Source organism: Thalassophryne amazonica, chromosome 22, assembly GCF_902500255.1.
Source record: "Thalassophryne amazonica chromosome 22, fThaAma1.1, whole genome shotgun sequence".
Lineage (NCBI taxonomy): Eukaryota > Metazoa > Chordata > Actinopteri > Batrachoidiformes > Batrachoididae > Thalassophryne > Thalassophryne amazonica.
The window spans coordinates 38,387,778-38,414,108 of NC_047124.1; the positions used below are offsets into that span (position 1 = coordinate 38,387,778).

At 45.6% G+C, this 26,331-nt stretch overlaps 1 long non-coding RNA gene across 1 annotated transcript; it reads left to right on the plus strand.

The window, feature by feature from the left end:
• The first annotated feature begins 1,837 nt into the window (after positions 1–1,837).
• On the plus strand, positions 1,838–24,815 carry LOC117504188. The gene is made up of 3 exons (XR_004558740.1): positions 1,838–1,848; positions 2,761–2,769; positions 24,639–24,815. It is a non-coding gene; the product is annotated as an uncharacterized LOC117504188 (long non-coding RNA).
• The last annotated feature ends 1,516 nt before the right edge of the window (positions 24,816–26,331 follow it).

Genomic DNA, 26,331 nt, shown 5'->3' on the forward strand with positions numbered 1-26,331 from the left:
CACAGACAACAGCATTAAACTCTTTGTATATTGTGCCTAAAACTCTCATGAATATATTCTCTGGGTTTATAGATGTTGTTATTGTGTTTGTTTTATGTAAAAATGCCAGAAGAAGCCCAGGTTGCTTCTCCATTATTTTCAATTGGAATCATTGCAATCGATTCCTGTTTGCTGTTTAGAGTCCTGCTTATGTCAAACACTGTCTGTCATCTTTGTTCCAGAGTAATATATATAAGATGTCTGAAATTCAGTTTGCGTTTATTAAATTCCACACATCTTAAACGTAGTAGACACGGATTATCTGGAATTTTGTTTTGGCAAGTTTTCACAGTCTCAGCTGCCATCTACTGGCCAGTAGTGTTCATGGCAGTATTCACCCTTAAGCTGGGCAGACACTGTACGATATTTTCAATCGTTGTACTCGGCTCCAGCTCAAACTGTACAACAAAACCGCACTGTGTAAAAGTTCAGAACACACAATTATGTTGTCGCACTGTACGACCCAATGCTCTGACGCGATCTGACTGCTCAAAAACCACACGTAAGCAAAATGTAAACAGAAGCTTTTTTTCAAACTTTATTTACATTTCTTATTTTTACAAAAACTCTCGATGGGAGTCATCAAAGTTTAACAAAAAAAATACAAGACTTTACATGAGTCTGCATTGGTCTCCTCCTGCTTCATGTGTCAAGCCATCACCAGTCCTGACAGTAGGAATCGTCTTTTGAATGCTTGAATAATGATGTCAATCGCACAAAGAAATCAAATAATAGTGAAAACATGTTCATTGTGCCCAGAATATTGGTATTTTGGTTGTTGAACTTTCCAAGCAAAGAATGTAAAGACCCAGTCACACGTCACTAATGAAGGACACCAAAGCCAAAATGAAACAAGAAATCTGGACTTGCATTGACTTTCAGAGACATGGTTTAACCAGCGTCCAGCTTCAATCAGTTAGCCACTCCGTGAGACCTCATAACAACGGGTCGGTTAGCCGCTCCATGAGGCGTCATGACAACAGGGAGTAACTACTGACCTGGACAGTTGAAGTTTGCTATTCGCCTGGCTGCTGTCTCTCTCTGGCCAGTGTGAGGGGAGTGCTGAACCCCTGACCACACTGACAGTCTGTCTGAAAGAAGCTCCTGTCAGCAGAAGTCCGTCACTCTTCTGTTTTTTGCTCAGACTCGCAGACTGTTGTGCTTTTTAAGTTTCACTTTTTTGGAGAAGACGCAACATTTCACAAACATGATAACTGGCCCATAACATCCAATCAGTTAGCCGCGAGGCGTCATAACAAGGTGTTGTTTCTAATGACGCCAAACAGACGAGCGAGAGGCTCACTAACTGGACGTCTCTGCAGCACAACTTGAAAATTGTCCATTCAGTGTAATTTTCTAGTTTTCTTTTATTTTAATAAATGGACTTCTCTGTGCTCTCTGCCTCAGGCGTTTCAATGGCCCCAACTGCAATGTTGGATGAAAAATAAAATGCTGGAGTTGAAGGCAGACTGGTGAAAAGACAAAATTGATGAGCTGACTCCTGAATGAGACTTTCTGAAGGACCAGCTGGCATCAGGTAAATCTTTTGTACTATATTAAAATGTACTGTATGTGTTGCCCCTGTGTGTACTTCTCTATTTGCATACAATTATACAGCAAAGTGAGTGTTTTATTCAATTATTTTTATCTTTTAGATTTGTTTTTACAGTTCTTTAAAAGGACACCCGCTCTAAAAAGGATTCCAGAGATGCAGTAAGTCTTTCCTCTGACACAGCGTTGGAATGTTCATCTGAGTCATCTGAGTATTGCTCATCACCACTGTCATCGGATGACAGTGTTAATTATTATGTTGTGTATCTTTATTTTGACCTTTACAATTGGTATTTAATACTTTGTATTTCAGCCCAAAGTCCAAATCAGGTGGTGTCCTGGTAAGAATGTCTGCTCAAGCTCTTTAGGAGAGATGCGACAGTGGCTGGACTGTTTATGTGCTATTGAGTGGACCGGAACACCATCGTGATAACAGCTACCGTCGCAGAGCTGTCGATCACTGCACAGAGCAAATATAGGGAAGTATAAAAAACTACAACAGTCAGGTTAAGCTCTCTGTTTGCAGCGCAGTGTGCATTTGCAATAACAGAGGATCCAGAGGTAGGACAGCTGATTAAAGACAAGAAGTCTAATGCACAGTAAAATCACCAGTGTAAAACTAACAGACACTGTACATATGGTCCTACTCTGGCCAGAGTATTGAGTAAATTAAACATTATGTACTTACATTGAACTTACTAAATAAAATCACACACTCACACTTTTAACATATACAGTTGGGGCCAAAAGTTTACATACCCTGGCAGAAGTTTAGAGGTTTTTTTTTGCCATTTTTCAGAGAATAGACGTCCACCAGGTATCACATTACTTTAATGGGTGGACACTGATTTTTTTTTCTTCCTTTTTTATCTGCCTGCAGATCCTAATTCCAAGACAGGTTTCACTTCCTCACTGGTCTTCGTTGCCATGGGTTACTGTGGTCGTGTTGCATCAGAGGACAGCATCATCAACAAAGTGTTGATCTTTGTTCCTCCTTACTTAGTACAGTATCTGCTGTCCTGACTGATGTCATCATTGTGAAGGTGATGTCATGCTGTTGTAAAATTTGTTTATTTTGATGTGAACACATGAAAATTCAGTAAAGTATATCTTATATCTTTTTTATCCCATGGGAACTCTCCCTACCCACCTAAGCAGCTCAAGAAAAAGGTATATACAGTGAGGAAAATAAGTATTTGAACACCCTGCGGCCTCCTCCCGATGGGACGTGCCCGGAACACCTCTCCAGCGAGGCGTACAGGGGGCAAGCCACCTCAAATGGCTCCTTTCGATGTGCTCCTCCCGAGTGACCGAGCTCCTCACCCTATGTCGAAGGGAGCGCCCAGTCACCCTGTGGAGGAAACTCATCTCGGCTGCTTGTATTCGCGATCTCGTTCTTTCGGTCATGAGCCAAGTCTCATGACCATAGGTGAGGATCAGAATGTAGATCGATTGGTAAATCGAGAGGTTTGCCCCCCTACTCAGCTCTCTCTTCACCACGACGGTCCAATACAGCGACCGCATCACTGCAGATGCTGCACTGATCCGTCTGTCGATCTCACGCTCCATCCGTCCCTCACTCGTGAACAAGACCCCGAGATACTTAAACACCTCCACTTGAGGCAAGGATACTCCACCGACCTGAAGAGGGCAAAGCACCTTTTCCGCGCGAGAACCATGGCCTCAGATTTGGAGGTGCTGATTTTCATCCCGGAGGCTTCACACTTGGCTGCAAACCGCCCCAGTGCACGCTGAAGGTCCTGATTTGATGAAGCCAACAGAACCACATCATCCACAAACAGCAGAGATGAGATTCTGTGGTTCCCAAACCAGACCCCCTCTACACCCTGGCTGCGCCTAGAAATTCTGTCCATAAAGATAATGAACAGAACCGGTGACAAAGGGCAGCCCTGGCGGAGGCCAACGTGCACTGGAAACAGGTTCGACTTACTACCGGCAATGCGAACCAAGCTCCTGCTGCGGTCGTACAGGGACCGGATAGCCCTTAACAAAGGACCCCGGACCCCGTACTCCCAGAGCACCCCCCACAGGGTGCCCCGAGCGACACTGTCGAACACCTTCTCCAGATCCACAAAGCACATGTGGACTGGTTGGGCGAACTCCCATGAACCCTCAAGCACACGATGGAGCGTGTAGCGCTGGTCCAGTGTGCCGCGACCAGGATGAAAACCACACTGCTCCTCCTGAATCCGAGGTTCGACTATCGGTCGAATTCTCCTCTCCAGTACTCTAGAATAGACCTTACCAGGGAGGCTGAGGAGTGTGATCCCCCTGTAGCTGGAACACACCCTCCGGTCCCCCTTCTTAAACAGAGGGACCACCACCGCGGTCTGCCAATCCAGAGGCACTTCCCCCGACCGCCACGCTATGTTGCAGAGGCGTGTCAGCCAAGACAGTCCCACAACATCCAGAGACTTAAGGTACTCAGGACGGACTTCATCCACCCCAGGAGCGTTCAATCAATCAATCAATCAATCAATCAATCAATCAATCAATCAATCAATCAACTTTTTTCTTATATAGCACCAAATCACAACAAACAGTTGCCCCAAGGCGCTCCATATTGTAAGGCAAGGCCATACAATAATTATGAAAAACCCCAACGGTCAAAACGACCCCCCTATGAGCAAGCACTTGGCCACAGTGGGAAGGAAAAACTCCCTTTTAACAGGAAGAAACCTCCAGCAGAACCAGGCTCAGGGAGGGGCAGTCTTCTGCTGAGACTGGTTGGGGCTGAGGGAAAGAACCAGGAAAAAGACATGCCGAGAAGGGGGGCAGAGATCGATCACTAATGATTAAATGCAGAGTGATGCATACGGAGCAAAAAGAGAAAGAAACAGTGCATCATGGGAACCCCCCCACAGTCTACGTCTAAAGCAACATAACCAAGGGATGGTCCAGGGTCACCCGATCCAGCCCTAACTATAAGCCTTAGCGAAAAGGAAAGTTTTAAGCCTAATCTTAAAAGTAGAGAGGGTATCTGTCTCCCTGATCTGAATTGGGAGCTGGTTCCACAGGAGAGGAGCCTGAAAGCTGAAGGCTCTGCCTCCCATTCTACTCTTACAAACCCTAGGAACTACAAGTAAGCCCGCAGTCTGAGAGCGAAGCGCTCTAATGGGGTAATATGGTACTACGAGGTCCCTAAGATAAGATGGGACCTGATTATTCAAAACCTTATAAGTAAGAAGAAGAATTTTAAATTCTATTCTAGAATTAACAGGAAGCCAATGAAGAGAGGCCAACACGGGTGAGATATGCTCTCTCCTGCTAGTCCCCGTCAGTACTCTAGCTGCAGCATTCTGAACCACTGAAGGCTTTTTAGGGAACTTTTAGGACAACCTGATAATAATGAATTACAATAGTCCAGCCTAGAGGAAATAAATGCATGAATTAGTTTTTCTGTTATATGGCTGGGGGGGGCCTGGCTGCCGGTTTGTTTCTGTCTTTTGGTTTTCCTCCCAGGTGGCGTGCGTTTGGGACTGAGTGGCTGTGTTGCTGAGGCTGTCAGGACCTCACCCTGATCACCTGCGACTCGTCAGGACTCACAGCTGTGGTGCATCTGGATGGATTGGAACATGTTGGCATTTAAGACTGGAGTGCACAGTGTGTATTTGCCAGAGACTCGACCTTGTGACTAGACGGGTGAGATCGTCGTCTCGGGAGCCATCTCATCAGCAGCGGATGCTGAGAACGTCCAGGTTTGATGCACAGTCTGTGAAAGAGGAGGGGGTGAGGTTTCACGCTCGTCAGCGCACTTCCTGAGGTACGTTAGATTTTGTGACTAACAGTTATACAGTCAGTAAATGTGGTGTCCCTCACACCTTATTGTATTGAGCTGTTTGTTAGTCATGTATCAGCTTCCACTGCAGTGGAGTTTTGTGAACTGGATGTTCCATGCCTGCAGGTTGGGAAGCTGATCAGTAATCAAGCCAGGAAGTGTTTGCTGTTTGTACACCTTTAAGTGTTCTGTGTGTAGAGTGTGGACTCACATAATGGTTCCTTCTTTCACAGACTCGGTTGTTGCGGCCACCTGGGGGGTGTCGGCGGGGTCCTTGGGTCCGAAACAGCTTCTGGCTCCGGACCGTTAGCGCTGCTGGGAGCGCACCACGCCAGGCCGCACCTTTTTGTTATTATATTATCACTGTTATGTATTAAATTCAGTTAGCCTTTGTACCGTGCTCTGCTTATTTCATACTGGGTCCTTCAAACGCTGGTCGGTTCTCCGAGCTGCGTCCGACACATAACATTTTCAGCATCACTCTGAGACAAGACCTTTCTGATTTTAGAGATATTGCGTAAATGCAAAAAGGCAGTCCTACATATTTGTTTAATATGTGCTTTGAATGACATATCCTGATCAAAAATGACTCCAAGATTTCTCACAGTATTACTAGATGTCAGGGAAATGCCATCCAGAGTAACGATCTGGTTAGACACCATGCTTCTAAGATTTGTGGGGCCAAGTACAATAACTTCAGTTTTATCTGAGTTTAAAAGCAGGAAATTAGAGGTCATCCATGTCTTTATGTCTGTAAGACAATCCTGCAGTTTAGCTAATTGGTGTGTATCCTCTGGCTTCATGGATAGATAAAGCTGGGTATCATCTGCGTAACAATGAAAATTTAAGCAATACCGTCTAATAATACTGCCTAAGGGAAGCATGTATAAAGTGAATAAAATTGGTCCTAGCACAGAACCTTGTGGAACTCCATAATTAACTTTAGTCTGTGAAGAAGATTCCCCATTTACATGAACAAACTGTAATCTATTAGACAAATATGATTCAAACCACCACAGCGCAGTGCCTTTAATACCTATGACATGCTCTAATCTCTGTAATAAAATTTTATGGTCAACAGTATCAAAAGCAGCACTGAGGTCCAACAGAACAAGCACAGAGATAAGTCCACTGTCCGAAGCCATAAGAAGATCATTTGTAACCTTCACTAATGCTGTTTCTGTACTATGATGAATTCTAAAACCTGACTGAAACTCTTCAAATAGACCATTCCTCTGCAGGTGATCAGTTAGCTGTTTTACAACTACCCTCTCAAGAATCTTTGAGAGAAAAGGAAGGTTGGAGATTGGCCTATAATTAGCTAAGATAGCTGGGTCAAGTGATGGCTTTTTAAGTAATGGTTTAATTACTGCCACCTTAAAGGCCTGTGGTACATAACCAACTAACAAAGATAGATTGATCATATTTAAGATTGAAGCATTAAATAATGGTAGGACTTCCTTGAGCAGCCTGGTAGGAATGGTGTCTAATAAACATGTTGATGGTTTGGATGAAGTAACTAATGAAAATAACTCAGACAGAACAATCGGAGAGAAAGAGTCTAACCAAATACCGGCATCACTGAAAGCAGCCAAAGATAACGATACATCTTTGGGATGGTTATGAGTAATTTTTTCTCTAATAGTCAAAATTTTTTTAGCAAAGAAGTCATTACTAGTTAAAGTTAATGGAATACTCAGCTCAATAGAGCTCTGACTCTTTGTCAGCCTGGCTACAGTGCTGAAAAGAAACCTGGGGTTGTTCTTATTTTCTCAATTAGTGATGAGTAGAAAGATGTCCTAGCTTTACGGAGGGCTTTTTTTTATAGAGCAACAAACTCTTTTTCCAGGCTAAGTGAAGATCTTCTAAATTAGTGAGACGCCATTTCCTCTCCAACTTACGGGTTATCTGCTTTAAGCTACGAGTTTGTGAGTTATACCACGGAGTCAGACACTTCTGATTTAAAGCTCTCTTTTTCAGAGGAGCTACAGCATCCAAAGTTGTCTTCAATGAGGATGTAAAACTATTGACGAGATACTCTAACTCCCTTACAGAGTTTAGGTAGCTACTCTGCTCTGTGTTGGTATATGACATTAGAGAACATAAAGAAGGAATCATATCCTTAAACCTAGTTACAGCGCTTTCTGAAAGACTTCTAGTGTAATGAAACTTATTCCCCACTGCAGGGTAGTCCATCAGGGTAAATGTAAATGTTATTAAAAAATGATGAGACAGAAGGGAGTTTTCAGGGAATACTGTTAAGTCTTCTATTTCCATACCATAAGTCAGAACAAGATCTAAAATATGATTAAAGTGGTGGGTGGACTCATTTACTTTTTGAGCAAAGCCGATAGAGTCTAATAATAGATTAAATGCAGTGTTGAGGCTGTCATTCTCAGCATCTGTGTGGATGTTAAAATCGCCCACTATAATTATCTTATCTGAGCTAAGCACTAAGTCAGACAAAAGGTCTGAAAATTCACAGAGAAACTCACAGTAACGACCAGGTGGACGACAGATAATAGATAGTTGCCACCGAGGAGCTTTCTAACCACCTCGGTGACTTCGGCCTGGGTAATGGATGAGTCTGCCTCTGAGTCTCCAGCCTCTGCTTCCTCTTTGGAAGACGTGATGATGGGATTGAGGAGATCCTCGAAGTATTCCTTCCACCGCCCAACAACATCCCCAGTCAGGGTCAACAGCTCCCCACCCGCACCGTAGACAGTGCTGGTGGAGAGCTGCTTCTGCCTCCTGAGGCGTCGGACAGTTTGCCAGAATTTCTTTGAAGCCGACCTATAGTCCTCCTCCATGGTATCCCCGAACTCCTCCCAGACCTGAGTTTTTGCCTCTGTGAACACATGGGCTGCGGCACACTTGGCCTGCCGGTACCTGTCAGCTGCCTCCGGGGTCCCACCTGCCAACAAAGTCAAGTAGGACTCCTTCAGCTTAACAGCATCCTTTACTTCCGGCGTCCACCACTGGGTTCGGGGATTGCCGCCGCGACAGGCACCAGAGACCTTGTGACCACAGCTATGAGCGGCCACATCAACAATGGAGGTGGAGAACATGGTCCTCTCGGACTCCATGTCTAAGCTCTCCCGGAGGTGGGAGTTGAAGACCTCGCTGACAGAGGGTTCCGCCAGTCATTCCCAGCAGACCCTCACAATACGTTTGGGCCTGCCAGGTCTGACCGGCTTCCTCCCCTCCCAGCGGATCCAACTCACCACCAGGTGATGATCGGTCAACAGCTCAGCCCCTCTCTTCACTCGAGTGTCCGAGACACGTGGCCAAAGGTCAGATGATACGACTACAAAGTCGATCATCCATCTCTGGCTCAGGGTGTGCTGGTGCCACGTACACTTATGGACACCCTTGTGGTCGAACATGGTGTTCGTGATGGACAAACTGTGACTAGCACAGAAGTCCAACAACTGAACACCACTCGGGTTCAGATTGGGGAGGCCGTGCTTCCCAATCACCGCCCTCCAGGTCTCACTGTCGCCGCCCACATGGGCATTGAAAACCCCCAGGAGAACAATGGAGTCCCCAGTCGGAGCGCTATCTAGTACCCCTCCCAGGGACTCCAAGAAGGTCGGGTACTCTGCACTGCCGCTCGGCCCGTAGGCTGAAACAACCCTTCCAAGATGGCGCCATGTGAAGGCGCCCTGGTATTCTGGTGCTCCCTGTTTTGTCTGTTTTTGTGCGTGAATCGTGTGTCATCGTGTCCCTACACCCGCGAGGAGCTTCTAAACATCAAATCATCAACACCCACGGACATTATGCCAGTTTTTTTTTAGTGCCTGCAGTTGAACTGGTTCACTTTTTGGCCAAAAAGTGAGACGACGGCGGAGAGGAAAACGAGCTGGAGCTCTCGTGCGCCTCAGACGAAGGGGCACGCGCACACCCCTACCTGGGATATTTCTCTCCAACGTCCGCTCACTCCACAACAAGATGGATGAGCTGGCACTGCTGATGAAGAAGAATAGAGATTTCTCCTCATCTTGTGTACTGTGCTTCATGGAGACGTGGTTAAATGCACAGACACCGGACTGCGCGCTCCAACTAGAGGGATTCCAACTCTTCCGCGCAGACAGAGACCGAGCACTCTCTGGTGGAAAAACTAGAGGGGGAGGACTCTGCTTCTATATCAACAACGCCTGGTGCTCCGATGTGACTGTGATCTCCCAACACTGCTGTCCCTCTCTGGAATATCTCCTCATAAACTGCAGACCGTTCTACTCTCCACGTGAGTTTAACTCTTTCATACTTTGCTCTGTGTATATCCCACCGAGCGTGGACGTGCACGAGGCCGAGCGCGCGCTCGCGGATCAGATTATGAGCGTGGAGAGAGACTTTCCGGACTCTCTTGTTATAATTCTCGGTGATTTTAACAAAGGGAATCGCAGTCAGGAATTTCCAAAATACAAACAGTTTGTTAAATGCCCGACCAGAGAAGGGAGCACGTTAGATCATTGTTACACGACAGTGAGTGGCGCCTACCGCGCAATGGCCCGTGCAGCTTTGAGACTCTCAGATCACGTGATGGTCCACTTGATCCCCACATACAGACAGAGACTTAAACTCTCTAAACCTGTTGTGAGGACGTCTAAAGTGTGGAGCAATGAAGCTGTAGAGGAGCTACCACGGATTGGCCACCACGGTTTGGGATATGTTTGAGGCTTCAACAGACAGTCTAGATGACTACATCAATCAATCAATCAATTTTTTTATATAGCGCCAAATCACAACAAACAGTTGCCCCAAGGCGCTTTATATTGTAAGGCAAGGCCTTACTACATGGACACTGTGACGTCATATATTCATTTCTGTGAAGACAGCATCATCCCACAGCGTACCAGGGTGAGATATAACAATGATAAGCCCTGGTTCACACCTAAACTCCAGCAGCTCTGTCAGCAGAAAGAGGTGGCTTTCAGAGAAGGAGACAGAGACAGCTATAGAGGTGCAAAGTACAGATTTAGCAAGGAGGTTGCAAAGGCTAAATCCATGTACAGTTCACGTCTGCAGCAAAGGTTCTCTGCCAACAACTCGGCCTCTGTGTGGAGGGGGTTGAAAGAGATCACCAACTACAAGCCCAAAGCACCTCGTTCTATTGACGACCTCAAGCTGGCCAACGACCTGAACGTCTTCTATTCACGCTTTGAAGACAAGGACTCACACCTCCCCACCCCCCACACAACTGGATATTCAAACACTCTGGACCTCCCCACTCCCCCTGTTCTCCTCTCGGTCCAAGAGGAGAACGTGAGGAGATATTTCAAAAGGCTGAATCCACGTAAGGCCCAGACTGTGTCTCTCCTGCCACCCTGAGACACTGCGCTGATGAGCTGGCCCCAGTCGTCACGGGGATCTTCAACACCTCCCTGGAGTCATGCCATGTTCCAGTCTGTTTGAAGTCCTCAATCATAGTTCCAGTCCCCAAGAAACCACACATCACTGGACTTAATGACTACAGGCCTGTGGCTCTCATGTCTGTAGTCATGAAGACCTTCGAACGTCTGGTTTTATCCCACCTGAAGTCCATCACCGACCCCCTCCTGGACCCCCTGCAGTTGCCTACAGAGCCAACAGGTCTGTAGATGACACCATAAAGCTGGCCCTGCACTCCATCCTGCAGCACCTGGACTCCCCAGGAACCTACGCTAGGATCCTGTTTGTGAACTTCAGCTCTGCATTCAACACCATCCTTCCAGCTTTGCTCCAGGACAAGCTTTCTCTGCTCCACGTGCCCAACTCCACCTGCAAGTGGATCACAGACTTCCTGACGGACCGGAGTCAGAGTGTGAGGCTGGGAAAAAATGTCTCGAACACTCGGGCTCTCAGCACAGGATCTCCACAGGGCTGTGTCCTTTCCCCTCTGCTCTTCTCGCTCTACACTAACTGCTGCACCTCCAGCCACGACTCTGTAAAGCTCATCAAGTTTGCGGACGACACCACCCTCATCGGACTCATTTCGGATGGGGATGAGTCTGCCTACAGGAGGGAGGTGGACCGGCTAGTGACCTGGTGCAGCAGCAACAACTTGGAGCTCAACGCCCAGAAAACAGTGGAGATGATCGTGGACTTCAGGAAAGCCACAGCCCCCTTGCCCTCACCAACAGCCCCATCACGACTGTGGTCTGTCACCACTTCCTTGGCACCACCATCACCCAGGACCTCAAGTGGGAGTCAACCATCAGCTCCCTCATCAAGAAGGCCCAGCAGAGGATGTACTTCCTGCGGCAGCTGAAGAAGGCCAAGCTGCCTGTCCAGCTGATGGTGCAGTTCTACACGGCCATCATCAAGTCCATCCTCTGCTCCTCCATCACGGTGTGGTACGCTGGGGCCACAGCCAGGGACAGACACAGACTGCAGCGCATTGTGGCCTCTGCTGAGAAGGTGATCGGCTTTAGCCTTCCATCTCTCCACGACCTGCATGTCTCCAGGACTCTGGGCCGAGCAGGTCGGATCACAGCTGACCCTTCTCACCCTGCACACGGTCTATTCAAACCACTCCCCTCGGGCAGGAGGCTACGGTCCATCCGGACCAGAACCTCCCGCCATAAGAACAGTTTCTTCCCCTCTGCCGTTAGACTCATGAACACCTCATAACTCTGTCACTTTTCATTTTATCACAGGTCACTTTAGACAATGTACTTTGGTTTTTAATTGCACTCCTCCCACTGCACTGTTTTGTCTGTTGCACACAGCCTTTCATATTTCATATTTCTTTTTTTTATCTTATTTTGACACATATGTTATATTTTATCTTAGCATTTTATCTCTTCTTAATGTTGCACCATTGTACCGAAGCAAATTCCTAGTCTGTGAATCCTGTTCACTGGCAATGGCAATAAACTTCTTCTGATTCTGAACAGTGAGAGACCTGTCCCTGACCTGAAGGCATAGGGACGCGAACTCCAACACATGTGACTGAGCTGGGGAGCAATACTACCCCAGCTCTCCGCCTCTCCCCGTGGGCAACGCCAGAAAAGTGGAGCGTCCAGCCCCTCTCCAGGAGTTGGGTACCAGAGCCCAAGCTGTGTGTGGAGGTGAGCCCGATTATCTCTAGTCGGTATCTCTCAACCTCCCACACAAGCTCAGGCTCCTTCCCCCCCAGTGAGGTGGCATTCCACGTCGCAAAAGCCAGGGGCCGTGAGCACGGACCGGGCCACCCGCCCTCGACCGCCACCCAATCCTCTCTGCACCCGACCCCCATGGCCCCCTCTACAGGTGGTGAACCCACAGGAGGGCGGGCCCACATCACTCTTTTGGGCTGAGCCCGGCCGGGCCCGATGGGCTAAGGCCCGACCACCAGGCGCTCGCGCCCCAACCCCAGGCCTGGCTCCAGGGTGGGGCCCCGGCTGTGCCAATCAATCAATTTTATTTATATAGCACCAAATCACAACAATCAGTTGCCCCAAGGCGCTTTATATTGTATTGTATTGTATCACTAATGATTAAATGCAGAGTGGTGCATACAGAGCGAAAAGAGAAAGAAACACTCAGTGCATCATGGGAACCCCCGGCAGTCTAGGTCTATAGTAGCATAACTAAGGGATGGTTCAGGGTCACCTGATCCAGCCCTAACTATAAGCTTTAGCAAAAAGGAAAGTTTTAAGCCTAATCTTAAAAGTAGAGAGGGTGTCTGTCTCCCTGATCTGAATTGGGAGCTGGTTCCACAGGAGAGGAGCCTGAAAGCTGAAGGCTCTGCCTCCCATTCTACGCTTACAAACCCTAGGAACTACAAGTAAGCCTGCAGTCTGAGAGTGAAGCGCTCTATTGGGGTGATATGGTACTATGAAGTCCCTAAGATAAGATGGGACCTGATTATTCAAAACCTTATAAGTAAGAAGAAGAATTTTAAATTCTATTCTGGAATTAACAGGGAGCCAATGAAGAGAAGCCAATATGGGTGAAATATGCTCTCTCCTTCTAGTCCCCGTCAGTACTCTAGCTGCAGCATTTTGAATTAACTGAAGGCTTTTCAGGGAACTTTTAGGACAACTTGATAATAATGAATTACAATAGTCCAGCCTAGAAGAAATAAATGCATGAATTAGCTTTTCAGCATCACTCTGAGACAAGACCTTTCTAATTTTAGAGATATTGCGCAAATGCAAAAAGGAATTTAAAAGGAGGAAATTAGAGGTCATCCATGTCTTTATGTCTGTAAGACATTCCTGCAGTTTAGCTAATTGGTGTGTGTCCTCTGGCTTCATGGATAGATAAAGCTGGGTATCATCTGCGTAACAATGAAAATTTAAGCAATGCTTTCTAATAATACTGCCTAAGGGAAGCATGTATAAAGTGAATAAAATTGGTCCTAGCACAGAACCTTGTGGAACTCCATAATTAACCTTAGACTGTGAAGAAGATTCCCCATTTACATGAACAGATTGTAATCTATTAGATAAATATGATTCAAACCACCGCATCACAGTGCCTTTAATACCTAGGGCATGCTCTAATCTCTGTAATAAAATTTTATGGTCAACAGTATCAAAAGCTGCACTGAGGTCTAACAGGATGAGCACAGAGATGAGTCCACTGTCTGAGGCCATAAGATCATTTGTAACCTTCACTAATGCTGTTTCTGTACTATGATGAATTCTGAAACCTGACTGAAACTCTTCAAATAGACCATTCCTCTGCAGATGATCAGTTAGCTGTTTTACAACTACCCTTTCAAGAATTTTTGAGAGAAAAGGAAGGTTGGAGATTGGCCTATAATTAGCTAAGATAGCTGGGTCAAGTGATGGCTTTTTAAGTAATGGTTTAATTACTGCCACCTTAAAAGCCTGTGGTATATAGCCAACTAATAAAGATAGATTGATCATATTTAACGTCGCCCATTCCGGGCAACATCTTGATTTTTTTTTACTGGTCATGGGAGCTTCTGAACTGCCCTTAGTCTGACCCGTCACCTTGGACCTGTTTGCCTTGGGAGACCCTACAAGGGGCACAAAGCCCCCGACAACATAGGTCCTAGGATCATCTGGGTACGCAAACTCCCCCACCACAATAAGGTGGCAGCTAGAAGGGGAGCCCTCATGTGACCACTGTCAAAATAATTGTAAGCCTCCAAAAAGTTGATATCCTTCATGGTCGTCATCTCCAAGATTTAATTTCTCACAATATCGCTTTCGATCTTTGGGATCAACAGCTGACACGTAGTCTGAAGTCATCTTCCTGTGCGTTTTCTCATCGCATCTGCTTGGAGTCTGCAGTTTTTTGCCTACCGTCTGTGTGCGCATGTGTGGGAAAAGTGGAAGTAAATAACAGCGATCCCTTCTATAGCTGACCCCTACAGCCCAGCAGAACCAGGGTGAGCAGAATGAAAACCACAAATCAAGGCAGGGTCCAATACAAAATGGGAGGGAATCCATGTCTACTCCTCGTGGCCCTCCCAGTCCACCAGGTACTGGATGCCACAACCCTGCCGACAAGAGTACAGGAGTGAAGCACAGTGAAGACCGGGCTACCATCCACAAACCGGGCGGGAGAGGGGGAATGGCCAGAGGCCACAACAGGCTGGAACGAACAGGCTTGACATGGCTGACATGGAACGTGGGATGGTTGCCCATGGACTTTGGAGACAAAGACAAACAGAGACGGGATTAATAATTTTGGAAATTGGGAATGGGCCAACGAACCTGGGAGCAAGTTTCCTGGGCAGTCCTCGCAGGGGCAGGTGGTGCATGGAGAGCCACACCTTCTGTCCAGCAGCATAAAATGATGACATGGATCTCTTCCAGTTAGCAGTGATCTTGTAAGCCGATGAGGAATGTAGCAGGGCCCTTCTTTCCAGCTCCCAGGTTTGTCGACACTGGAGGATGAGACTCAGGGCTGAGGGAACAGAGGAGCGTAAGGCTGCAAGGGAGGTTGATGACCGTACACAACATGAAAAGGAGAAAATCCAGAAGAAGAGGAAGGCAGACTGTTATGAGCTAGTTCAATCCAAGACAACTGTGATGACCAGGTCGTAGGATGTTGAGAGGCAAGTATCCGGAGTCCCTTTTCTAGCTCCTGGTTAAGGAGTTCTGTCTGTCCAGTGACTTGTGGATGGTAGCCTGATGTCAGACTGGAGATGACCCAGAGCAAGCGGGTCATCTCCAGAGCAACTCCCTCCAAAACCCTGAGCTGAACTGAGGTCTGCGATCAAAACAATGTTCCGAGGGAAACCGTGGAACCTGAGGCAGCTGTTTCTCTGGCCGAGGCAAGCTTAGGCAGAGGAATGAAATAAGCCACCAGAGTAAATACAGCAGTGTTGTCCCTAGAGGGCAATAAGACCAGTTACAAAATCAATAGAATTGATTATTGCCTGTTCCTATGAATGCGTAGGAACCGGCAAAGGGAACAAAGTGCCCGCAGGTGGCCGTGTGGAGGACTTGTGCATAGCAAACAGAGGTAAGGGATATTGATGTAGACTGACAGATAAAACCAAACTACCAGCCAACTGGAAAAGCTTCCTGCTAGACGACAACAAGACTGAGCTCTTTGGGTTCCCAGCTGACAAGATAGTGACCCTGTGAACTGACAATGTTGTAGTTGTGACCAAAGGAGAGCAGGCTCTTTCAAACCAACCCATCAGCCTTGAAGGCTTAAGTCCTTGCAACCATGAAGAATCCAACTCTAGAAATTTCACACATGCTCTTCATGCAACCAAGCAACAGATGAAGTCTGTGTTGATTAAGGCATGCAACACAGATATTCTTGTCGTTGCAGTCAGTATTTTTGCGACTCTTCAGGATGCAGGCTTAGAAATGATTTTGACATGAACTCGAGGTGATGTGGCACAGAAGGTTGTGGGACCCAAATGCAAAAACTCAGTCAGTGGAGGGAACTAGAAAGGCTTTATCAGTCAAAACAAGCAGGGATTCGGTACACAGACAGTCAAAGATGCAGAGGTACAGGTAGTCGGCAGCAGTGGTGGTCCTAGAGTGATTTACTCCCCGGGCTAAACCCCCTGCGTGCGCCCCCCCCCCCCCCCCCCACCGCGCACACTAACGTGGCCACCACCTCCGCCCCACCACCCATGAAAACACTAACTTCGTCTAGAACACCCACAATCCCACAAATTAACTCACAACAGCTATTTTCAAGAACAAATTTCCGGTTTTAATGACTACTGCAATAACAAACACAAAGATAAACAATAATTACTTCAATAAAGTTTTTGAACATAAAAAAACAAAAGACTCAGTGACTTCATATTACAACTATGTACAGTACAGGTATTTAAGAAAGCACAACTGCACTACAGCGCCACCTGATGGTCAAAATATTGCACGTCATTCAGTTTTACCAACAGAGTGCACTTTGCATTATCATAGAGTAACATTCACCATAATGAACAAGACTTAAACCTCCATTAAAGTCGCACCATATAAATAACAAAAGAAGTTAAACAATCTGTATATTACAGAATACCATGAAGTGACAAAAAATGTACAAAAAACCCCTATACATTAAAGTGGCAAAAATGGTAAAACACAATCATGTATCATAAATAAATGAACTAACGACAGTGGTAAATTCTATACCCATTAATGTACACATAAGAAGAAATAACAAACACTATTGTGTATCATAAGAAACAGGAAGCAACAAGTGAAGAAGTTAACACTCTTTAAAGGCAAAAATGGCAAACCACAATAATTTGTCATAAATAACAAGAAGTGCAAAAGAAGTAAGAGGAAAACAGTCTATATACAAAAGTTTGCAGGAGGCATCATAATTGTTTGCCACAGTGCTCACTATCCGTGATGTGAAAGTCCATCCAGTAGCAGCATTTCTGGGCAACCTTGAGCAGCCTGCAGACTCAAAAAAAGACATCCTCTTTGTGGATTTAGAGAAAAATGTGACAAACCCAGAGAGTGATGCAAAAAATATTCTGCATTTAGCCCCCTGAGACAGAACCAGATTCAGTCTGTGTGCAGAGCAATGCACAAACATTGACCTGGGGGCTGTTGCTTTAACTTTGGCCTGCAAACCATTGAGAGCTGAAGCCATGACAGCAGCCACGGCTTCTTCATAAGGAAGACTATCAAATGGCTTCACCAAAATCCACAACAACATTCAAATTGTCTGCCATTATGTGCAGCTTGCTACCTTGCTAGCTCGCTAGCTGGGACTGGCGCGAGGCTCGTGTGAAGTGTATCCGCCTGTGAGCGCTTTGTGACGGTGAAGGAGCTCAGCAGCACCCGCTGCTCGGTAGGAACAGAAACTGAGATAGAAGTCAGAAAGAGTGATAGAAGTCAGTCTGCAAACACAAGCAGCTACAAAAAAACCCCACCAGAAATAGAAGCTCGATTTGTCGCTAGTCGTTTTTAACAAAGAAAATGCCGCTAAGAGGATTAGGAAAGTCTTCGGCTTAAATAACAAGGGTGGAAATGAGGAACGTGAGAACAGGTGTGTCAGAAGAATCAGGAAGGGGCGTGGAAAACAGAAGAAACAGGAAAGTTCAGGTGGGCGTGACTAAGTGCAAAAAGACTGAACAGCAAAAACCAAAAGATAATCCTAATGAAGAGGAAAAAAAAACAGGACAAAATACACAGACTAGTGCAGTGAGACAGAGACAAAAGAAAAGAGAGAGAGAGAGAGAAAAAAAAACTACAGTAAACAACATAACAAGCCAACGGAAAGAAATACCCAAAATTAATAAATGTTAAGGTGAACAGACCAGCCAGAAAATAAAAGACTAAGACAAAACTAGAATGGAACTGACCATGACTAAAGTATAAAAGCTAACAAGAACAAAATGTCAAAACAACCTATAGACTACACAGAAAACAAACCCAGACTACAGGATAACAGATAATACCAAAAAATGACTGAACAGAAAAATAAGTGATAAACTGAAAACAAAACCAGAGATAAAAGTATAATACACAGAAAAAGCCAGACTAAAGCATAACAAACAAATAATGCAATCAGTGACTAAAGCATAATACAAGAAATGAGGTAAACAGAACCAAACTAAGACTGAAGTGACTATAAGGTAACAATAAATGAAAACAATATGGCAAAACAGCTCCTAAGACAAAACTACACAGTCACTGACAGAAGACCATAAATAAATGATGAACAGAAAACAAAACCAATGACAACATGACAAGAATACAAATACAGATGTACTGAACAAGAAAGAAATCAGTACAAAACTTATGACAGGAAGCCCATCAAGGGCAGGATCATGACAGATTTGGGTAGAATTTGGCCAGGGTCAGTCCATTAGGTGGTTGCCAATTCATGATATGGTGGTGAATCGTGGCCCAGAGAAATCCAGCGGCATCCTGTTCTTTCACACCATTACTGGCTGCGATGCTGTGTCAGCTTTTTGTGGCAAAGGCAAGAAAACTGCATGGTAAGCATGAGAGGTATGGCCTGAAGTTATCCCTGTCTATCACAGAAGAGGCAGACCTCAACATCTGTGAAAGGTTTGTCATCACCATGTATGACAAGCACAGCAGACAAGGTTGATGAAGACTGAACTTGTTTGCTCGGAAGCAAATGTCTTATGATTCCATTCCACCGACAAGTGCATCCCTTGTTGAGCATGTGAAGCGGTCTGCCGTCCAAGCTGCCTGCATACGGGGCCAGACAACAGCGTGCAAAATGGAAACTGAAAGCCCTGCCAACTGGGGCTGCAGGCAACAAGATGGTGAGGTCTGGGACGTTCTCTGGACAACCCTTCCACCCATTACTCAGACTTGTGAGCAGCTGACAAAATGTGGCTGCAAGACTGAATGCCGAGGACGATGCAAATGCCGTTGCCTCAGCCTGACGTGTAGCCAGTAGTGTGCCTGTACGTGTGACCACTCAAAGCTGTACATCAACAGCAGGTCCTTTATTTAGATTTTGATGTAAAGACCGTTAAAATAAGACTATTAAAACAAAATATCAATCATACACTGTTTAAAACCACTTTGAATGGTGGCCATCTTGAAAAGATGGTGGCCATTTTGTTTTTTCAAGCGGATAACGTACTTTTCTGAGAGAGTAAGTTCTGAAGCACTTATGAGGCAAATTTGGTGTTTGTACCACAAAGTGAACAATAGTTTCAGTAATCTGCCCCACTATGAAGTGGGGGAGGGTGAGTTTTAGGGGGGACCGTTCAGTCGGCGACACCAGGAAGTAGAAAATCAGTTGGGTTTCAGTCGAAAAAATCAATCAATCAAATCAATTTTATTTATATAGCGCCAAATCACAACAAACAGTTGCCCCAACGCTGAATGATAAGAGTGGAAAGTATCAAATGTTTTCATCAGATATATGAGGCTGAGCGTGTTTTCTGTGCACAGCCACGGGTATGAAGCAGTCGACGGCAAACTTGCTGTGGTCACTGGGACCCTTAGGTTGAAGGCGCATGTGTGCGAACACACACACGGTCAGCCTTACTGTATAAGATCGCGACCCGCTCACTGAGCCCTTATTTTCACAGTTCACGTGGTATGCAGGTCAGGTCGCACGTACGTAACAGCTGGTGACTTTAGTTAGAATCTGAATGGGTCAGCGAGCGCCGCGTGCGGGTTAAGGTGCACGTTTTTCAGTTTAAATGTACCTGCTGTGTGCGGCTGTCAGAGCGCTTTCTGGCTTTAAGAAACACTATAAGAAATCAAGAAAAAAAGATTGTGGCAGTCAGTAACGGTTACTTTTTTAGACCAAGCAGAACTCAGCCACATGGGGTGTGCAGCCAGTACATTCTGAGTGTCGGTCCCAAGCCCGGATAAATGAGGAGGGTTGCATCAGGAAGGGCATCCAGTGTAAAACAAGCCAACCCAACTATGCAGACTCAAAATTGAATTCCCATACCGGATCGGTCGCAGCCTGGGTTAACAATGTCTGTCACTGGTGCTATTGCCCAACAGGGTGCCGATGGAAATTGGGCTACTGCTGGGCGAAGACGACGACGAAGAAGAGGAGGAAAATGTTGCCACGAACAGCGGGAGAAGAAGAAAACTAGAAGGGTGGAAATGAGAGTGGGGACTTTGAATGTTGGCAGTATGACTGGTAAAGGGAGAGAGCTGGCTGATATGATGGAGAGGAGAAAGGTAGACATATTGTGTGTGCAAGAGACCAAGTGGAAGGGAAGTAAGAGCAGGAGCATCGGCGGTGGGTACAAGTTGTTGTACCATGGTGAGGACAGAAACAGAAATGGTGTTGGGGTCATTTTAAAGGAAGAGTATGTTAAAAGTGTGTTGGAGGTTAAACAAGTGTCTGACAGGGTGATGAGTGTGAAGTTGGAAACTGAAGGGGTGATGATGAATATCATCAGTGCATATGCCCCACAGGTAGGTTGTGAGATGAAGGAGAAAGATGATTTCTGGAGTGTGTTAGATGACGTGGTGGAGAGTGAACCCAAGCATGAAAGAGTGGTGATAGGAGCAGACTTCAATGAGCATGTTGGTGAAGGGAACGGAGGTGATGAGGATGTAATGGGTAGATATGGTATCAAGGATAGGAATGGGGAAGGACAGATGGTAGTTGATTTTGCAAAAAGGATGGAAATGGCTGTGGTGAATACCTACTTTAAGAAAAGGGAGGAGCACAGGGTAACATATAAGAGTGGAGGAAGGTGCACACAGGTGGACTACATTCTTTATAGGAGATGCAAGCTAAAAGAAATCACAGACTGTAAGGTGGTAGCAGGAGAGAGTGTCACTAGACAGCATAGGATGGTTGTTTGTAGGATGACTTTAGAGGTAAAGAAGAAGAAGAGAGTGAGAGCTCAACAAAGGATCAGATGGTGGAAGCTGAAGGAGGAAGACTGTTGTGTGAAATTTAGCGAGCAGGTGAGAGAAGCACTAGTTGGAGGGGAAGCAATTTTGGACAACTGGAAAAGTACTGCAGATGTGGTGAGGGAGACAGCTAGGGCAGTACTGGGTATGACCCCCTGTGAGCAAGCCAAGTGCTTGCTCACAGGGGGTCGTTTTGACTGTTGGGGTTTTACATAATTATTGTATGGCCTTGCCTTACAATATAAAGCGCCTTGGGGCAACTGTTTGTTGTGATTTGGCGCTATATAAAAAAATTGATTGATTGATTGATTGACATCTGGACAGTGGAAGGAAGACAAGGAGACTTGGTGGTGGAATGAAGATGTCCAGGAAAGCATAAGGAGAAAGAGGTTGGCAAAAACGTTTTGGGATAGTCGGAGAGATGAAGAAAGTAGACAAGAGTACAAGGAGATGCGGCGTAAGGCGAGAAGAGCAAAAGCAAAGGAAAAGGCATATTGCGAGCTGTACAAGAAGTTAAATAGTAAGGAAGGAGAAAAGGACTTGTACCGATTGGCCAGACAAAGGGACAGAGCTTGAAAGGATGTGCAGCAGGTTAGGGTGGTAAAAGATGCACATGGTAATGTGCTGAGAAGGTGGAGGGAATATTTCGAAGAGTTGATGAATAAAGAAAATGAGCGAGAGAAAAGGCTGGATGATGTGGTGAGAGTAAATCAGGAAGTAAAAGAGATTAGCAAGGACGAAGTGAGGGCTGCTATGAAGAGGATGAAGAGTGGAAAGGCAGTTGGCCCAGATGACATTCCAATGGAGGCATGGAAATGTCTAGGAGAGATGGCAGTAGAGTTTCTAACCAGATTGTTTAATAAAATCTTGGAAAGTGAGAGGATGCCTGAGGAGTGGAGACGAAGTGTGCTGGTTTCTATTTTCAAGAACAAGGGTGATGTGCAGAGCTGCAGTAACTACAGAGGCATAAAGCTGATCAGCCACACCATGAAGTTATGGGAAAGAGTAGTAGAAGCTAGGCTTAGAAAACAGGTGAAGATCTGTGAGCAGCAATATGGTTTCATGCCGAGAAAGAGCACTACAGATGCAATGTTTGCTCTGAGAATACTGTTGGAAAAGTACAGAGAAGGACAGAAAGAGTTACATTGTGTGTTTGTGGACTTAGAAAAAGCTTATGATAGGGTGCCAAGAGAAGAGTTGTGGCACTGTATGAGGAAGTCTGGAGTGGCAGAGAAGTATGTTAGGGTAGTGCAGGACATGTACAAGAATAGTGCGACAGCGGTGAGATGTGCAGTCGGAATGACAGACTCATTCAAGGTGGAGGTGGGATTACACCAAGGATCAGCTTTGAGTCCTTTCTTGTTTGCAGTGGTGATGGACAGGTTGACAGATGAGATCAATCAATCAATTTCAATCAATTTTTTTATATAGCGCCAAATCACAACAAACAGTTGCCCCAAGGCGCTTTATATTGTAAGGCAAGGCCATACAATAATTATGTAAAACCCCAACGGTCAAAACGACCCCCTGTGAGCAAGCACTTGGCGACAGTGGGAAGGAAAAACTCCCTTTTAACAGGAAGAAACCTCCAGCAGAACCAGGCTCAGGGAGGGGCAGTCTTCTGCTGGGACTGGTTAGGGCTGAGGGAGATCAGACAGGAGTCCCCATGGACTATGATGTTTGCAGATGACATTGTGATCTGTAGTGAGAGTAGAGAGCAAGTTGAGTCTAGTCTGGAGAAGTGGAGATATGCTTTGGAGAGAAGGAGAATGAAAGTCAGTAGAAGCAAGACTGAGTACATGTGTGTGAACGAGAGGGAGCCCAGTGGAATAGTGCAGTTACAAGGAGTAGAAGTGGTGAAAGTAGATGAGTTTAAATATTTGGGGTCAACTGTTCAAAGTAATGGAGAGTGTGGTAGAGAGGTGAAGAAGAGAGTGCAGGCAGGGTGGAGTGGGTGGAGAAAGGTGGCAGGAGTGATTTGTGACCAAAGAATATCAGCAAGAGTGAAGGAGAAAGTTTACAAGACAGTAGTGAGACCAGCTATGTTGTATGGTTTAGAGACAGTGGCACTAACAAAAAGAGAGGAGGCAGAGCTGGAGGTGGCAGAGCTGAAGATGTTGAGATTCTCTTTGGGAGTGACAAGAATGGACAAGATTATGAATGAACATATCAGAGGGACAGCTCAGGTGGGACGGTTTGGAGACAGTCAGAGAGGCGAGATTGAGATGGTTTGGACATGTGCAGAGGAGGGACCCAGGGTATATAGGGAGAAGGATGCTGAAGATGGAGCCACCAGGCAGGAGGAGAAGAGGGAGACCAAAGAGGAGGTTTATGGATGTGCTGAGGGAGGACATGCAGGTGGTTGGTGTGACAGCGTAAGATACAGGGTGAGATGGAAACGATTGATCTGCTGTGGCAACCCCTAACAGGAACAGCCGAAAGACAAAGAAGAAGAAGAGGGGAAAAAAATATGGAATCACTCAATTCTGAGGAATAAATTATGGAATCACCCTGTAAATTTTCATCCCCAAAACTAACACCTGCATCAAATCAGATCTGCTCGTTAGTCTGCATCTAAAAAGGAGTGATCACACCTTGAAGAGCTGTTGCACCAAGTGGACTGACATGAATCATGGCTCCAACATGAGAGATGTCAATTGAAACAAAGAAGAGGATTATCAAACTCTTAAAAGAGGGTAAATCATCACGCAATGTTGCAAAAGATGTTGGTTGTTCACAGTCAGCTGTGTCTAAACTCTGGACCAAATACAAACATGGGAAGGTTGTTAAAGGCAAACATACTGGTAGACCAAGGAAGACATCAAAGCGTCAAGACAGAAAACTTAAAGCAATATGTCTCAAAAATCAAAAATGCACAACAAAACAAATGAGGAACGAATGGGAGGAAACTGGAGTCAACGTCTGTGACCGAACTGTAAGAAACCGCCTAAAGGAAATGAGATTTACATACAGAAAGCTAAACGAAAGCCATCATTAACACCTAAACAGAAAAAAAAAACAAGGTTACAATGGGCTAAGGAAAAGCAATCGTGGACTGTGGATGACTGGATGAAAGTCATATTCAGTGATGAATCTCGAATCTGCATTGGGCAAGGTGATGATGCTGGAACTTTTGTTTGGTGCCGTTCCAATGAGATTTATAAAGATGACTGCCTGAAGAGAACATGTAAATTTCCACAGTCATTGATGATATGGGGCTGCATGTCAGGTAAAGGCACTGCGGAGATGGCCTCATTACATCATCAATAAATGCACAAGTTTACGTTGACATTTTGGACACTTTTCTTATCTCATCAATTGAAAGGATGTTTGGGGATGATGAAATCATTTTTCAAGATGATAATGCATCTTGCCATAGAGCAAAAACTGTGAAAACATTCCTTGCAAAAAGACACATAGGGTCAATGTCATGGCCTGCAAATAGTCCGGATCTTAATCCAATTGAAAATCTTTGGTGGAAGTTGAAGAAAATGGTCCATGACAAGGCTCCAGTGATGGGAATAACGGCGTTGAAATAAACGGCGTTACTAACGCCGTTACTTTTTTCAGTAACGATTAATCTAACTAATTACTCTGACTGTCACTATAACGCCGTTACCACTACCGACACCCCGTTACTGCACGTTACTGAAGCCGCTCAATAATCTTTTTTTTTTTTTTTTACTTCACGCATACAGACACAGGACTCTCAGGCGCAAGTGTGTGTGTCTTGTCAGTGTGTGTGTGTGTGTGTGTGTGAGTGACAAAGGAGGGGAGGGTGAGATAACCGCCTAAGCAATGATGATTGGCTAAGGTATAGTAAGATTACGTCTTCAGCCAATCAGAGAAACTAGGTGGGTGGGTGTTTAGAGCGCATGCATAGTGGAGGGTGTTTACAACGCATAGCGAGAGATGGCGAGTGAGGAGGATTCAAGTGTGAAGACAGCGTTTGCCAGATGGAAATACAGACACTACTTTAACCACGTTGAGGTCAAAGGTAAAAATGTACACGTCGAGTGTACATTATGTCCCCGAGCAAAAACTTTGTCCACGTCTTGTGTAAGCAACTCCAACCTACTGAAACACCTGTCGACGGCTCACGCTTCCGCTAAACTAGTGGCCCAAGAAGACCAAGACACAGGTAGCAGGGCTGGTGTTAACGTGGGGTCCGCTAACAAAGGGCACAGTGAAGGACCCTCACTGTGTAAGCAGCAAAAGCTTGATTTTTGTGCTTCAGCTCCCCAAAAACTAATGCAGACAGAGCTCTATGACTTGATAGGGAGATATATTGTGGAGAACATGCTGCCGATGTCAACAGTGGAGTCAGACTCCTTCAGGGCTCTGATAGGGAAAATACAGAGAAAAGGAGGCGTCGGCCCGCCTTGTAGAAAGACATTTTGAAATACATCGATGCCGAATATGTTAAAATGAATGCTGAGCTCAAAAAAGAATTTGAACAGCTGGAATATTTGGCAGCTACTGCAGACATATGGACTGCACACAATAAAAGCTACCTTGGTGTAACTGCACACTGGATACATCCACCAACAAACATGGAACGAAAAAAAGCTGCCCTGGCATGCCGACGGTTTAAGGGCCGTCATACACACGAGAGTATCAATCAATCAATCAATCAATTTTTTTTATATAGCGCCAAATCACAACAAACAGTTGCCCCAAGGCGCTTTATATTGTAAGGCAAGGCCATACAATAATTATGAAAAACCCCAACGGTCAAAACGACCCCCTATGAGCAAGCACTTGGCTACAGTGGGAAGGAAAAACTCCCTTTTAACAGGAAGAAACCTCCAGCAGAACCAGGCTCAGGGAGGGGCAGTCTTCTGCTGAGACTGGTTGGGGCTGAGGGAAAGCCACAGAGCTTGACAACATCCACTCATCATATGGCATTTCGCACAAAATAACAGCAACTGTCACTGACAATGGCTCAAATTTCATTAAGGCTTTTAAGAGGTATCAGTCAGTCGAGGAGGATGACTCTGGGGATGAGGAAGATGATGAGGTGACTTTTGTTGACATGAATGATGTCTTGCAAAGCCGTGTTGATGAGGATGACGATGTGATTAATTTACCACCACACTACAGGTGTGCATCACACACACTGAACCTTGTGTCTTGTTCTGACATTGAGAAGTGGATTCTCTCCAGACCAGAGAAGGCAATTTACAGGAGTGCAACTGC